We start from the raw sequence: 12,403 nt of genomic DNA, 5'->3' as shown, positions 1-12,403 counted from the left end.
GGCCGATATTCAACATCCTTAAGGAAAAGAACTTTCAACCCAGAATTTCGTATCCAGCCAAACTAAGCTTCATAAGTGAAGGAAAAATAAAATCCTTTGTGAACAAGCAAGAACTCAGAGAGTTCATCACCACCAGACCAGCTCTACAAGAGCTCCTGAAGGAGGCACTACACATAGAAAAGAACAACCAGTACCAGCCACTCCAAAAACACACGAAAAGGTAAAGAGCATCAACACAATGAAAAATCTGCATCAACCAAAGGGCAAAACAGCCACCTAGCACCAAAATGACAGGATTGAATTCACACATAACAATATTAACCCTAAATGTAAACGGACTAAATGCCCCAATCAAAAGACACAGACTGGCGAATTGGATAAAAAGCCAAAACCCATCAGTGTGCTGTATCCAGGAAACCCATCTCGCATGCAAGGATACACAAAGGCTCAAAATAAAGGGATGGAGGAAGATTTACCAAGCAAATGGAGAGCAAAAAAAAGCAGGAGTTGCAATTCTCATCTCTGATAAAATAGACTTTAAAGCAACAAAGATCAAAAGAGACAAAGAAGGACATTACATAATGGTAAAAGGATCAATGCAGCAAGAAGAGCTAACGATCCTAAATATATATGCACCTAATACAGGAGCACCCAGATACATAAGGCAAGTTCTTAAAGACTTACAAAGAGACTTAGACTCCCACACAATAATAGTGGGAGACTTCAACACACCACTGTCAATATTAGACAGATCAACGAGACAGAAAATTAACAAGGATATCCAGGACTTGAACTCAGACCTGGAACAAGCAAACCTAATAGACATTTACAGAACTCTCCACCCCAAATCCACAGAATATACATTCTTCTCAGCACCACATCACACCTACTCTAAAATTGACCACATAATTGGAAGTAAATCACTCCTCAGCAAATGCAAAAGAACGGAAACCATAACAAACAGTCTCTCAGACCACAGTGCAATCAAGTTAGAACTCAGAATTCAGAAACCAACCCAGAACCGCACAGCCTCATGGAAAATGAACAACTTTCTCCTGAATGTTGACTGGATAAACAATGAAATGAAGGCAGAAATAAAGACGTTCTTCGAAACCAACGAGAATGAAGACACCACATACCAGAATCTCTGGGACACATTTAAAGCAGTCTCTAGAGGAAAATATATAGCAATAAGTGCCCACATGAGAAGAAAGGAGAGATCTAAAATTGACACCCTATCGTCAAAATTGAAAGAGCTAGAGGAGCAAGATCAAAAAAACTCAAAACCTAGCAGAAGACAAGAAATAACTAAGATCAAAGCAGAATTGAAGGAGATAGAGACACGAAAAACCCTTCAAAAAATCAATAAATCCAGGAGCTGGTTTTTTGAGAAGATCAACAAAATAGACAGACCACTAGCCAGACTAATAAAAAAGAAAAGAGAGAATAACCAAATAGATGCAATAAAAAATGACAAAGGCGATATCACCACAGATTCCACAGAAATTCAAACCATCATCAGAGATTATTACAAACAACTCTATGCACATAAATTAGAAAACCTGGAGGAAATGGATAAATTCCTGGACAGCTGCCTCCTGCCAAGCCTAAACCAGGAAGAAGTCGAAACCCTGAATAGACCAATAACAAGGTCTGAAGTCGAGGCAGCAATTAAGAGCCTACCACCCAAAAAAAGCCCAGGCCCAGATGGGTTCACAGCCGAATTCTACCAGACATACAAAGAGGAACTGATACCATTCCTACTGAAACTATTCCAAATAATCCAAAAAGAGGGAATCCTTCCCAAATCATTTTATGAGACCAACATCATCCTAATACCAAAACCTGGCAGAGACTCAACAAGAAAAGAAAACTACAGGCCAATATCCATGATGAACATAGATGCAAAAATCTTCAATAAAATAATGGCAAGCCGATTACAACAGCACATCAAAAAGCTTATCCACCATGATCAAGTAGGATTCATCCCGGGGATGCAAGGCTGGTTCAATATACGCAAGTCTATAAATGTAATTCACCACATAAACAGAACCAAAGACAAAAACCACATGATTATCTCAATTGATGCAGAGAAGGCCTTCGACAAAATTCAACAGCCCTTTATGCTAAAAACCCTCAATAAACTAGGTATCGATGGAACGTATCTCAAAATAATAAAAGCTATTTACGACAAACCGACAGCCAATATCATACTGAACGGGCAAAAACTGGAAGCATTCCCTTTGAAATCTGGCACTAGACAAGGATGCCCTCTCTCACCACTCCTATTCAATATAGTACTGGAAGTTCTAGCCAGAGCAATCAGGCAAGAAAAAGAAATAAAGGGTATTCAATTAGGAAAGGAGGAAGTCAAATTGTCTCTATTTGCAGATGACATGATTGTATATCTAGAAGACCCTATCACCTCAGCCCAAAAGCTCCTGAAACTGATAAGCAACTTCAGCAAAGTCTCAGGATACAAAATCAATGTGCAAAAATCACAAGCGTTCCTATACACCAATAACAGACTTAAAGAGAGCCAAATCAAGAACGAACTGCCATTCACAATCGCTACAAAGAGAATAAAATACCTAGGAATACAACTAACAAGGAATGTAAAGGACCTCTTCAAGGAGAACTACAAATCACTGCTCAACGAAATAAGAGAGGACACAAACAGATGGAGAAACATTCCATGTTCATGGTTAGGAAGAATTAATATCGTGAAAATGGCCATACTGCCCAAAGTAATATACAGATTCAATGCTATCCCCATCAAGCTACCAATGACCTTCTTCACAGAACTGGAAAAAACCACCTTAAACTTCATATGGAACCAAAAGAGAGCCCGCATAGCCAAGTCAATTCTAAGCAAAAAGAACAAAGCAGGAGGCATCACACTACCAGACATCAAACTCTACTACAAGGCTACAGTAATCAAAACAGCATGGTACTGGTACCAAAACAGAGATATAGACCAATGGAACAGAACAGAGGCATCGGAGGCAACACAACATATCTACAACCACCTGATCTTTGACAAACCTGATAAAAACAAGCAATGGGGAAAGGATTCCCTGTTCAATAAGTGGTGTTGGGAAAACTGGCTAGCCATATGCAGAAAGCAGAAAATGGACCCCTTCCTGACACCTTACACTAAAATTGACTCCAGATGGATTAAAGACTTAAACATAAGACCTAACACCATAAAAACACTAGAAGGAAACCTAGGCAAAACCATTCAGGACATAGGCGTAGGCAAGGACTTCATGACCAAAACACCAAAAGCATTGGCAACAAAAGCCAAAATAGACAAATGGGACCTAATCAAACTCCACAGCTTCTGCACAGCAAAAGAAACAGTCAATAGAGTGAATCGGCAACCAACAGAATGGGAAAAAATTTTTGCAGCCTACCCATCTGACAAAGGGCTGATATCCAGAATTTACAACGAGCTAAAAAAGATTTACAAGAAAAAAACAAACAAGCCCATTCAAAAGTGGGCGAAGGACATGAACAGATACTTTACAAAAGAAGACATACATGAGGCCAACAAGCATATGAAAAAATGCTCATCATCACTGGCCATTAGAGAAATGCAAATCAAAACTACATTGAGATACCATCTCACACCAGTTAGAATGGCAATCATTAAAAAATCTGGAGACAACAGATGCTGGAGAGGATGTGGAGAAATAGGAACACTTTTACACTGTTGGTGGGAGTGTAAATTAGTTCAACCATTGTGGAAAACAGTGTGGCGATTCCTCAAGGACCTAGAAATAGAAATTCCATTTGACCCAGCAATCCCATTACTGGGCATATATCCAAAGGATTATAAATCGTTCTACTATAAGGACACATGCACACGAATGTTCATTGCAGCACAGTTTACAATAGCAAAGACCTGGAACCAGCCCAAATGCCCATCGATGATAGACTGGACAGGAAAAATGTGGCACATATACACCATGGAATATTATGCAGCCATTAAAAACGAGGAGTTCGCGTCCTTTGTAGGGACATGGATGAACCTGGAAAACATCATTCTCAGCAAACTGACACAAGAACACAAAATCAAACACCACATGTTCTCACTCATAGGCGGGTGTTGAACATGGAGAACACATGGACACAGGGAGGGGAGCACTATACATGGGGGTCTGTTGTGGGGGAGTGGGGGGGACAGCGGGGGGGTGGGGAATTGGGGAGGGATAGCATGGGGAGAAATGCCAGATATGGGTGAAGGGGAGGAAGGCAGCAAATCACACTGCCACGTATGCACCTAAGCAACAACCTTGCATGTTTTTCACATGTACCCCAAAACCTAAAATGCAATAAAAAAAAAAAAAAAAAAAAAAAAAAAAAAAAAAAAAAAAAAAAAAAAAAAGGCACATGTTGGTGGGAAGTCCCAGAGAGTCAAAGAAACCCATAGACATAGAGACAGAGCGAGCAGAAGAGGAAGCGGGCCCCAGTGGAAGTGGGTGAGAGAGTGTTGGGGTTGAGCGTGCCACGAGAGAGAACGAGAGTGAGAGAGAGAGAGACTCAGAGAGAGGGGAGAGAGAGAGAGAGGGGGGGGGGAGGGGAGAGAGAGAGAGAGAGAGGGAGGGGGGAGAGAGAGAGAGAGAGACTCAGAGAGAGGGGAGAGAGAGAGAGAGAGAGACTCAGAGAGAGGGAGGGGGAGACAGAGCGACAGACACACCCACACCTGCACGCACACGCACATGCACACGCACACGAAATGAAAAGAAAGTCCACGGGGATCAAGGAGTCTGGAAGGGGCCAGCGAGATAGCAGCTTGGGGCAGTGTTGCCTCCGTTTCCTCTGTCTTGAGGACAACGTTGAATGTCTGTGTGTTCCTGCAGCAGACGTTAGGCCTTTGCCCAGGCCTTGAGTGCCCCGACGACGTCAACCTAGAGTAGCCCCCCCAGCATATGTTTGAGGGGGAAGAGCGGAACACTTGGGTCTTGCCCACGTACCGTGCCCCCATGGCACACACCAGGCCTCCGCGGCACGCGCGCCTCTGTGGGTTTTCTCCGTCAAGCCTTCTGGGCAGAGCCGTCCAGAGGTTGACGTAGGCCAGGTGTGAGGAGGACAGGTGTGTCTGGCGGCGGCACCTGGCTCCCCTCCGGTCCGACCCCGGCTGGCGTGGGCTCCCCCGTCACCGCCACGCCGGTGTTGCCACGTGCCAAGGGCCAGGGACCCGGCCCCGCTATGCCGGAGCTGTAGGTTCACCTGAAGTTTGGGTCCAAACCCCCAGGGGCCAGTGGCGCGCCGGTGACCTCTGACCTTTGACCTCTTGGTCAAGCTGGCTTGGCAGCGGGCCGTGACAATGCCCCGCTACAAATGTCTCCCGCAGGGCAGGGGCCGGGCTGGGCTCCTACTGTGCGCCCAGTCGCCTTCTCTTCCCTGCCGGTTCCACCGCCCTCCCCTGCTGAAAGGCATCCTTAGGGATGCGGTTAGGTCGGGTGCATCGCCAGGGCGGTCCAAGGGGGCCGCTTTCTGGTTTGTCAGGAAGGCGGGCTCGTAGGAGGACCCGGCCGCGGCCCGTCCGCCAGGGACAGGGTCCGGCAGGTGGGCCAGGGGTGGCCCGAAGTGGCCGAGGTGGTGATCGGCCATGTTGGCGTTCGGCGCGCGGGTTGGCGTTTTTTCCTCAGCAAAGGGCGGAGGGACAGGACCTGGGGGAAGGGCAGCTGGGCATTTCTGGAGCAATACTGCCATCAAGAGGAACTCGTTTGGCAACCCCGCGCACCCTTCCGTGTCCGTGCCTGGGGAGGAGTGGCTTGAGACCGCCGTGGGGGACGAGGCAGGACTAGGGACGGTGCTGGGCCGGATCCCAGCTCTCTGAGGCCCGACAGAAGCAGGGTCTGCCGTGCTTTCGGGTCGTGGCAGCCCCAGAGACAGGTGCCAGGACGGGCTGGGCAGCCGGGACCCCTGGCGGTCCCGGTACAGGAAGCCACGGCTCGGGAGCCTGGGGGCGGCCATGATGTGGGCGGGACTAGCAGAGGCCTCGGCCAAGGAGCTGGGTCCTCGGCCCCGGGAGGCTCCCTCGGCCACGCTGCACCCCAGGGAAGAGGGGCCCCTCCCAGAGCGGGGTTCCGTGGCGCTGGGAGCCCGTGCGGGCCGCTGCTGCCCGGCCCCGGGGCGTTCCTCCGTGCGTCTTAGGGAGGAAGGTGGGCCGCGGGGGCGTCCGGGGGAGCGTGTTCCCAGACGGTCCTCGACCAGGCGGACGCAAGGCCAGGCCCCCCCTGACACAACGCGCCCACGCCTCCTGGAGACGTGTGGCCCTGTCTTGTTGTGCCCATGTCCCCGAGGTTGTCTGGGAGCGGGGCCGTCGTACCCGGTGGTGCTCCTTTCTGCCTGGGGGCCTTCCGGGGACCCCGGTCGCCTTTGCGGGTGCCCAGGCCCTTGACCTGTGATCAGAGGCGCACCGACCGACGGGTTCGGTGGCAACGTTTGAGTAGTGGAGACTCTCTGGGCATCAGCTAAGGGGGACCGGGGCCTTGCCAGGCCTGCTGAAGTCCGGGAAGCCGAGAGCACCCAGGAGGAAGAGACCCGTCGGACTCGGCCTGGGGACAGGCTGCTCTGGGTCACAAGGGCCTGCTGTTCAGGCAGCAGCATCCCCGTGCCTCTCCTCAAGGGGGTCTCTGAGGTAGAACGGGGCCAGTCCTAACGGGACGTGCAGGGATGAGGCTCGGAGGACGCGTCCCTTTGCAGGACCGGGTCTGGTTCCCCAGCAGACCGGGCCATCGCCAGGGGCTTTCTGGCCCTTCCGAGGGTGCTCAGGAGTCTCCCAAGTGAACAGGGCCTCCTGTCCAAAGGGAGGCTATCAGTACCACGTCGCAGAATTCGGGAGTGAAATAGGAAGGTAGAGGTGACGGGTGGAACGTTTCATGGTTTGGTTTGGTTTGGTTTGGTTTGGTTTGGTTTGGTTTGGTTTGGTTTTGGGAGGACTGAACGAAGGCACAAAAGGACGCCATGGGCCTCTGAGGCCCGAAACCCTGGAAGCAGAGGACCGAAAGCAGACTAGGTCTCGAGGGTTCATGGTCCTCCCTTGAGCCCGAATCCAGCGAGAGAGTGAGCCAGGTGGATGCCTCTGCCCCTCCTCACCCGTGTGCAGAGCCACTGCCATCCAGACAGACATTCACCTTTTCACCACAACGCACATCGAAACTTGCGCGCGGTCCGAGGTACCCAGCAAGATCGGGGTGACGTTCTACTGGGACCTGCCTCGCCGTGGCTTGGGGACCCAGAGAGCGGGTCCTCGGGGTGGCGGTACAAGCGGAGAGGGTGTTTCCGGTCTCGAGCACTTCTCCTGCCACCTCTCAGCCTACCTGCACGATTTCTCACACGTTCACTTGCACCTCTTACCGTTTTAAAGGCACATGTTGGTGGGAAGTCCCAGAGAGTCAAAGAAACCCATAGACATAGAGACAGAGAGAGCAGAAGAGGAAGCGGGCCCCAGTGGAAGTGGGTGAGAGAGTGTTGGGGTTGAGCGTGCCACGAGAGAGAACGAGAGTGAGAGAGAGAGAGACTCAGAGAGAGGGGAGAGAGAGAGAGAGGGGGGGGGAGGGGAGAGAGAGAGAGAGAGAGGGAGGGGGGAGAGAGAGAGAGAGAGACTCAGAGAGAGGGGAGAGAGAGAGAGAGAGAGACTCAGAGAGAGGGAGGGGGAGACAGAGCGACAGACACACCCACACCTGCACGCACACGCACATGCACACGCACACGAAATGAAAAGAAAGTCCACGGGGATCAAGGAGTCTGGAAGGGGCCAGCGAGATAGCAGCTTGGGGCAGTGTTGCCTCCGTTTCCTCTGTCTTGAGGACAACGTTGAATGTCTGTGTGTTCCTGCAGCAGACGTTAGGCCTTTGCCCAGGCCTTGAGTGCCCCGACGACGTCAACCTAGAGTAGCCCCCCCAGCATATGTTTGAGGGGGAAGAGCGGAACACTTGGGTCTTGCCCACGTACCGTGCCCCCATGGCACACACCAGGCCTCCGCGGCACGCGCGCCTCTGTGGGTTTTCTCCGTCAAGCCTTCTGGGCAGAGCCGTCCAGAGGTTGACGTAGGCCAGGTGTGAGGAGGACAGGTGTGTCTGGCGGCGGCACCTGGCTCCCCTCCGGTCCGACCCCGGCTGGCGTGGGCTCCCCCGTCACCGCCACGCCGGTGTTGCCACGTGCCAAGGGCCAGGGACCCGGCCCCGCTATGCCGGAGCTGTAGGTTCACCTGAAGTTTGGGTCCAAACCCCCAGGGGCCAGTGGCGCGCCGGTGACCTCTGACCTTTGACCTCTTGGTCAAGCTGGCTTGGCAGCGGGCCGTGACAATGCCCCGCTACAAATGTCTCCCGCAGGGCAGGGGCCGGGCTGGGCTCCTACTGTGCGCCCAGTCGCCTTCTCTTCCCTGCCGGTTCCACCGCCCTCCCCTGCTGAAAGGCATCCTTAGGGATGCGGTTAGGTCGGGTGCATCGCCAGGGCGGTCCAAGGGGGCCGCTTTCTGGTTTGTCAGGAAGGCGGGCTCGTAGGAGGACCCGGCCGCGGCCCGTCCGCCAGGGACAGGGTCCGGCAGGTGGGCCAGGGGTGGCCCGAAGTGGCCGAGGTGGTGATCGGCCATGTTGGCGTTCGGCGCGCGGGTTGGCGTTTTTTCCTCAGCAAAGGGCGGAGGGACAGGACCTGGGGGAAGGGCAGCTGGGCATTTCTGGAGCAATACTGCCATCAAGAGGAACTCGTTTGGCAACCCCGCGCACCCTTCCGTGTCCGTGCCTGGGGAGGAGTGGCTTGAGACCGCCGTGGGGGACGAGGCAGGACTAGGGACGGTGCTGGGCCGGATCCCAGCTCTCTGAGGCCCGACAGAAGCAGGGTCTGCCGTGCTTTCGGGTCGTGGCAGCCCCAGAGACAGGTGCCAGGACGGGCTGGGCAGCCGGGACCCCTGGCGGTCCCGGTACAGGAAGCCACGGCTCGGGAGCCTGGGGGCGGCCATGATGTGGGCGGGACTAGCAGAGGCCTCGGCCAAGGAGCTGGGTCCTCGGCCCCGGGAGGCTCCCTCGGCCACGCTGCACCCCAGGGAAGAGGGGCCCCTCCCAGAGCGGGGTTCCGTGGCGCTGGGAGCCCGTGCGGGCCGCTGCTGCCCGGCCCCGGGGCGTTCCTCCGTGCGTCTTAGGGAGGAAGGTGGGCCGCGGGGGCGTCCGGGGGAGCGTGTTCCCAGACGGTCCTCGACCAGGCGGACGCAAGGCCAGGCCCCCCCTGACACAACGCGCCCACGCCTCCTGGAGACGTGTGGCCCTGTCTTGTTGTGCCCATGTCCCCGAGGTTGTCTGGGAGCGGGGCCGTCGTACCCGGTGGTGCTCCTTTCTGCCTGGGGGCCTTCCGGGGACCCCGGTCGCCTTTGCGGGTGCCCAGGCCCTTGACCTGTGATCAGAGGCGCACCGACCGACGGGTTCGGTGGCAACGTTTGAGTAGTGGAGACTCTCTGGGCATCAGCTAAGGGGGACCGGGGCCTTGCCAGGCCTGCTGAAGTCCGGGAAGCCGAGAGCACCCAGGAGGAAGAGACCCGTCGGACTCGGCCTGGGGACAGGCTGCTCTGGGTCACAAGGGCCTGCTGTTCAGGCAGCAGCATCCCCGTGCCTCTCCTCAAGGGGGTCTCTGAGGTAGAACGGGGCCAGTCCTAACGGGACGTGCAGGGATGAGGCTCGGAGGACGCGTCCCTTTGCAGGACCGGGTCTGGTTCCCCAGCAGACCGGGCCATCGCCAGGGGCTTTCTGGCCCTTCCGAGGGTGCTCAGGAGTCTCCCAAGTGAACAGGGCCTCCTGTCCAAAGGGAGGCTATCAGTACCACGTCGCAGAATTCGGGAGTGAAATAGGAAGGTAGAGGTGACGGGTGGAACGTTTCATGGTTTGGTTTGGTTTGGTTTGGTTTGGTTTGGTTTGGTTTGGTTTGGTTTTGGGAGGACTGAACGAAGGCACAAAAGGACGCCATGGGCCTCTGAGGCCCGAAACCCTGGAAGCAGAGGACCGAAAGCAGACTAGGTCTCGAGGGTTCATGGTCCTCCCTTGAGCCCGAATCCAGCGAGAGAGTGAGCCAGGTGGATGCCTCTGCCCCTCCTCACCCGTGTGCAGAGCCACTGCCATCCAGACAGACATTCACCTTTTCACCACAACGCACATCGAAACTTGCGCGCGGTCCGAGGTACCCAGCAAGATCGGGGTGACGTTCTACTGGGACCTGCCTCGCCGTGGCTTGGGGACCCAGAGAGCGGGTCCTCGGGGTGGCGGTACAAGCGGAGAGGGTGTTTCCGGTCTCGAGCACTTCTCCTGCCACCTCTCAGCCTACCTGCACGATTTCTCACACGTTCACTTGCACCTCTTACCGTTTTAAAGGCACATGTTGGTGGGAAGTCCCAGAGAGTCAAAGAAACCCATAGACATAGAGACAGAGAGAGCAGAAGAGGAAGCGGGCCCCAGTGGAAGTGGGTGAGAGAGTGTTGGGGTTGAGCGTGCCACGAGAGAGAACGAGAGTGAGAGAGAGAGAGACTCAGAGAGAGGGGAGAGAGAGAGAGGGGGGGGGGAGGGGAGAGAGAGAGAGAGAGAGGGAGGGGGGAGAGAGAGAGAGAGAGACTCAGAGAGAGGGGAGAGAGAGAGAGAGAGAGACTCAGAGAGAGGGAGGGGGAGACAGAGCGACAGACACACCCACACCTGCACGCACACGCACATGCACACGCACACGAAATGAAAAGAAAGTCCACGGGGATCAAGGAGTCTGGAAGGGGCCAGCGAGATAGCAGCTTGGGGCAGTGTTGCCTCCGTTTCCTCTGTCTTGAGGACAACGTTGAATGTCTGTGTGTTCCTGCAGCAGACGTTAGGCCTTTGCCCAGGCCTTGAGTGCCCCGACGACGTCAACCTAGAGTAGCCCCCCCAGCATATGTTTGAGGGGGAAGAGCGGAACACTTGGGTCTTGCCCACGTACCGTGCCCCCATGGCACACACCAGGCCTCCGCGGCACGCGCGCCTCTGTGGGTTTTCTCCGTCAAGCCTTCTGGGCAGAGCCGTCCAGAGGTTGACGTAGGCCAGGTGTGAGGAGGACAGGTGTGTCTGGCGGCGGCACCTGGCTCCCCTCCGGTCCGACCCCGGCTGGCGTGGGCTCCCCCGTCACCGCCACGCCGGTGTTGCCACGTGCCAAGGGCCAGGGACCCGGCCCCGCTATGCCGGAGCTGTAGGTTCACCTGAAGTTTGGGTCCAAACCCCCAGGGGCCAGTGGCGCGCCGGTGACCTCTGACCTTTGACCTCTTGGTCAAGCTGGCTTGGCAGCGGGCCGTGACAATGCCCCGCTACAAATGTCTCCCGCAGGGCAGGGGCCGGGCTGGGCTCCTACTGTGCGCCCAGTCGCCTTCTCTTCCCTGCCGGTTCCACCGCCCTCCCCTGCTGAAAGGCATCCTTAGGGATGCGGTTAGGTCGGGTGCATCGCCAGGGCGGTCCAAGGGGGCCGCTTTCTGGTTTGTCAGGAAGGCGGGCTCGTAGGAGGACCCGGCCGCGGCCCGTCCGCCAGGGACAGGGTCCGGCAGGTGGGCCAGGGGTGGCCCGAAGTGGCCGAGGTGGTGATCGGCCATGTTGGCGTTCGGCGCGCGGGTTGGCGTTTTTTCCTCAGCAAAGGGCGGAGGGACAGGACCTGGGGGAAGGGCAGCTGGGCATTTCTGGAGCAATACTGCCATCAAGAGGAACTCGTTTGGCAACCCCGCGCACCCTTCCGTGTCCGTGCCTGGGGAGGAGTGGCTTGAGACCGCCGTGGGGGACGAGGCAGGACTAGGGACGGTGCTGGGCCGGATCCCAGCTCTCTGAGGCCCGACAGAAGCAGGGTCTGCCGTGCTTTCGGGTCGTGGCAGCCCCAGAGACAGGTGCCAGGACGGGCTGGGCAGCCGGGACCCCTGGCGGTCCCGGTACAGGAAGCCACGGCTCGGGAGCCTGGGGGCGGCCATGATGTGGGCGGGACTAGCAGAGGCCTCGGCCAAGGAGCTGGGTCCTCGGCCCCGGGAGGCTCCCTCGGCCACGCTGCACCCCAGGGAAGAGGGGCCCCTCCCAGAGCGGGGTTCCGTGGCGCTGGGAGCCCGTGCGGGCCGCTGCTGCCCGGCCCCGGGGCGTTCCTCCGTGCGTCTTAGGGAGGAAGGTGGGCCGCGGGGGCGTCCGGGGGAGCGTGTTCCCAGACGGTCCTCGACCAGGCGGACGCAAGGCCAGGCCCCCCCTGACACAACGCGCCCACGCCTCCTGGAGACGTGTGGCCCTGTCTTGTTGTGCCCATGTCCCCGAGGTTGTCTGGGAGCGGGGCCGTCGTACCCGGTGGTGCTCCTTTCTGCCTGGGGGCCTTCCGGGGACCCCGGTCGCCTTTGCGGGTGCCCAGGCCCTTGACCTGTGATCAGAGG

The sequence above is a fragment of the Aotus nancymaae genome, unplaced genomic scaffold (genome assembly GCF_030222135.1).
Source record: "Aotus nancymaae isolate 86718 unplaced genomic scaffold, 86718_ANA_hifiasm-v0.15.2.pri h1tg000004l, whole genome shotgun sequence".
NCBI classification, from domain to species: Eukaryota; Metazoa; Chordata; class Mammalia; order Primates; family Aotidae; genus Aotus; species Aotus nancymaae.
This window is presented reverse-complemented; position numbering follows the sequence as displayed.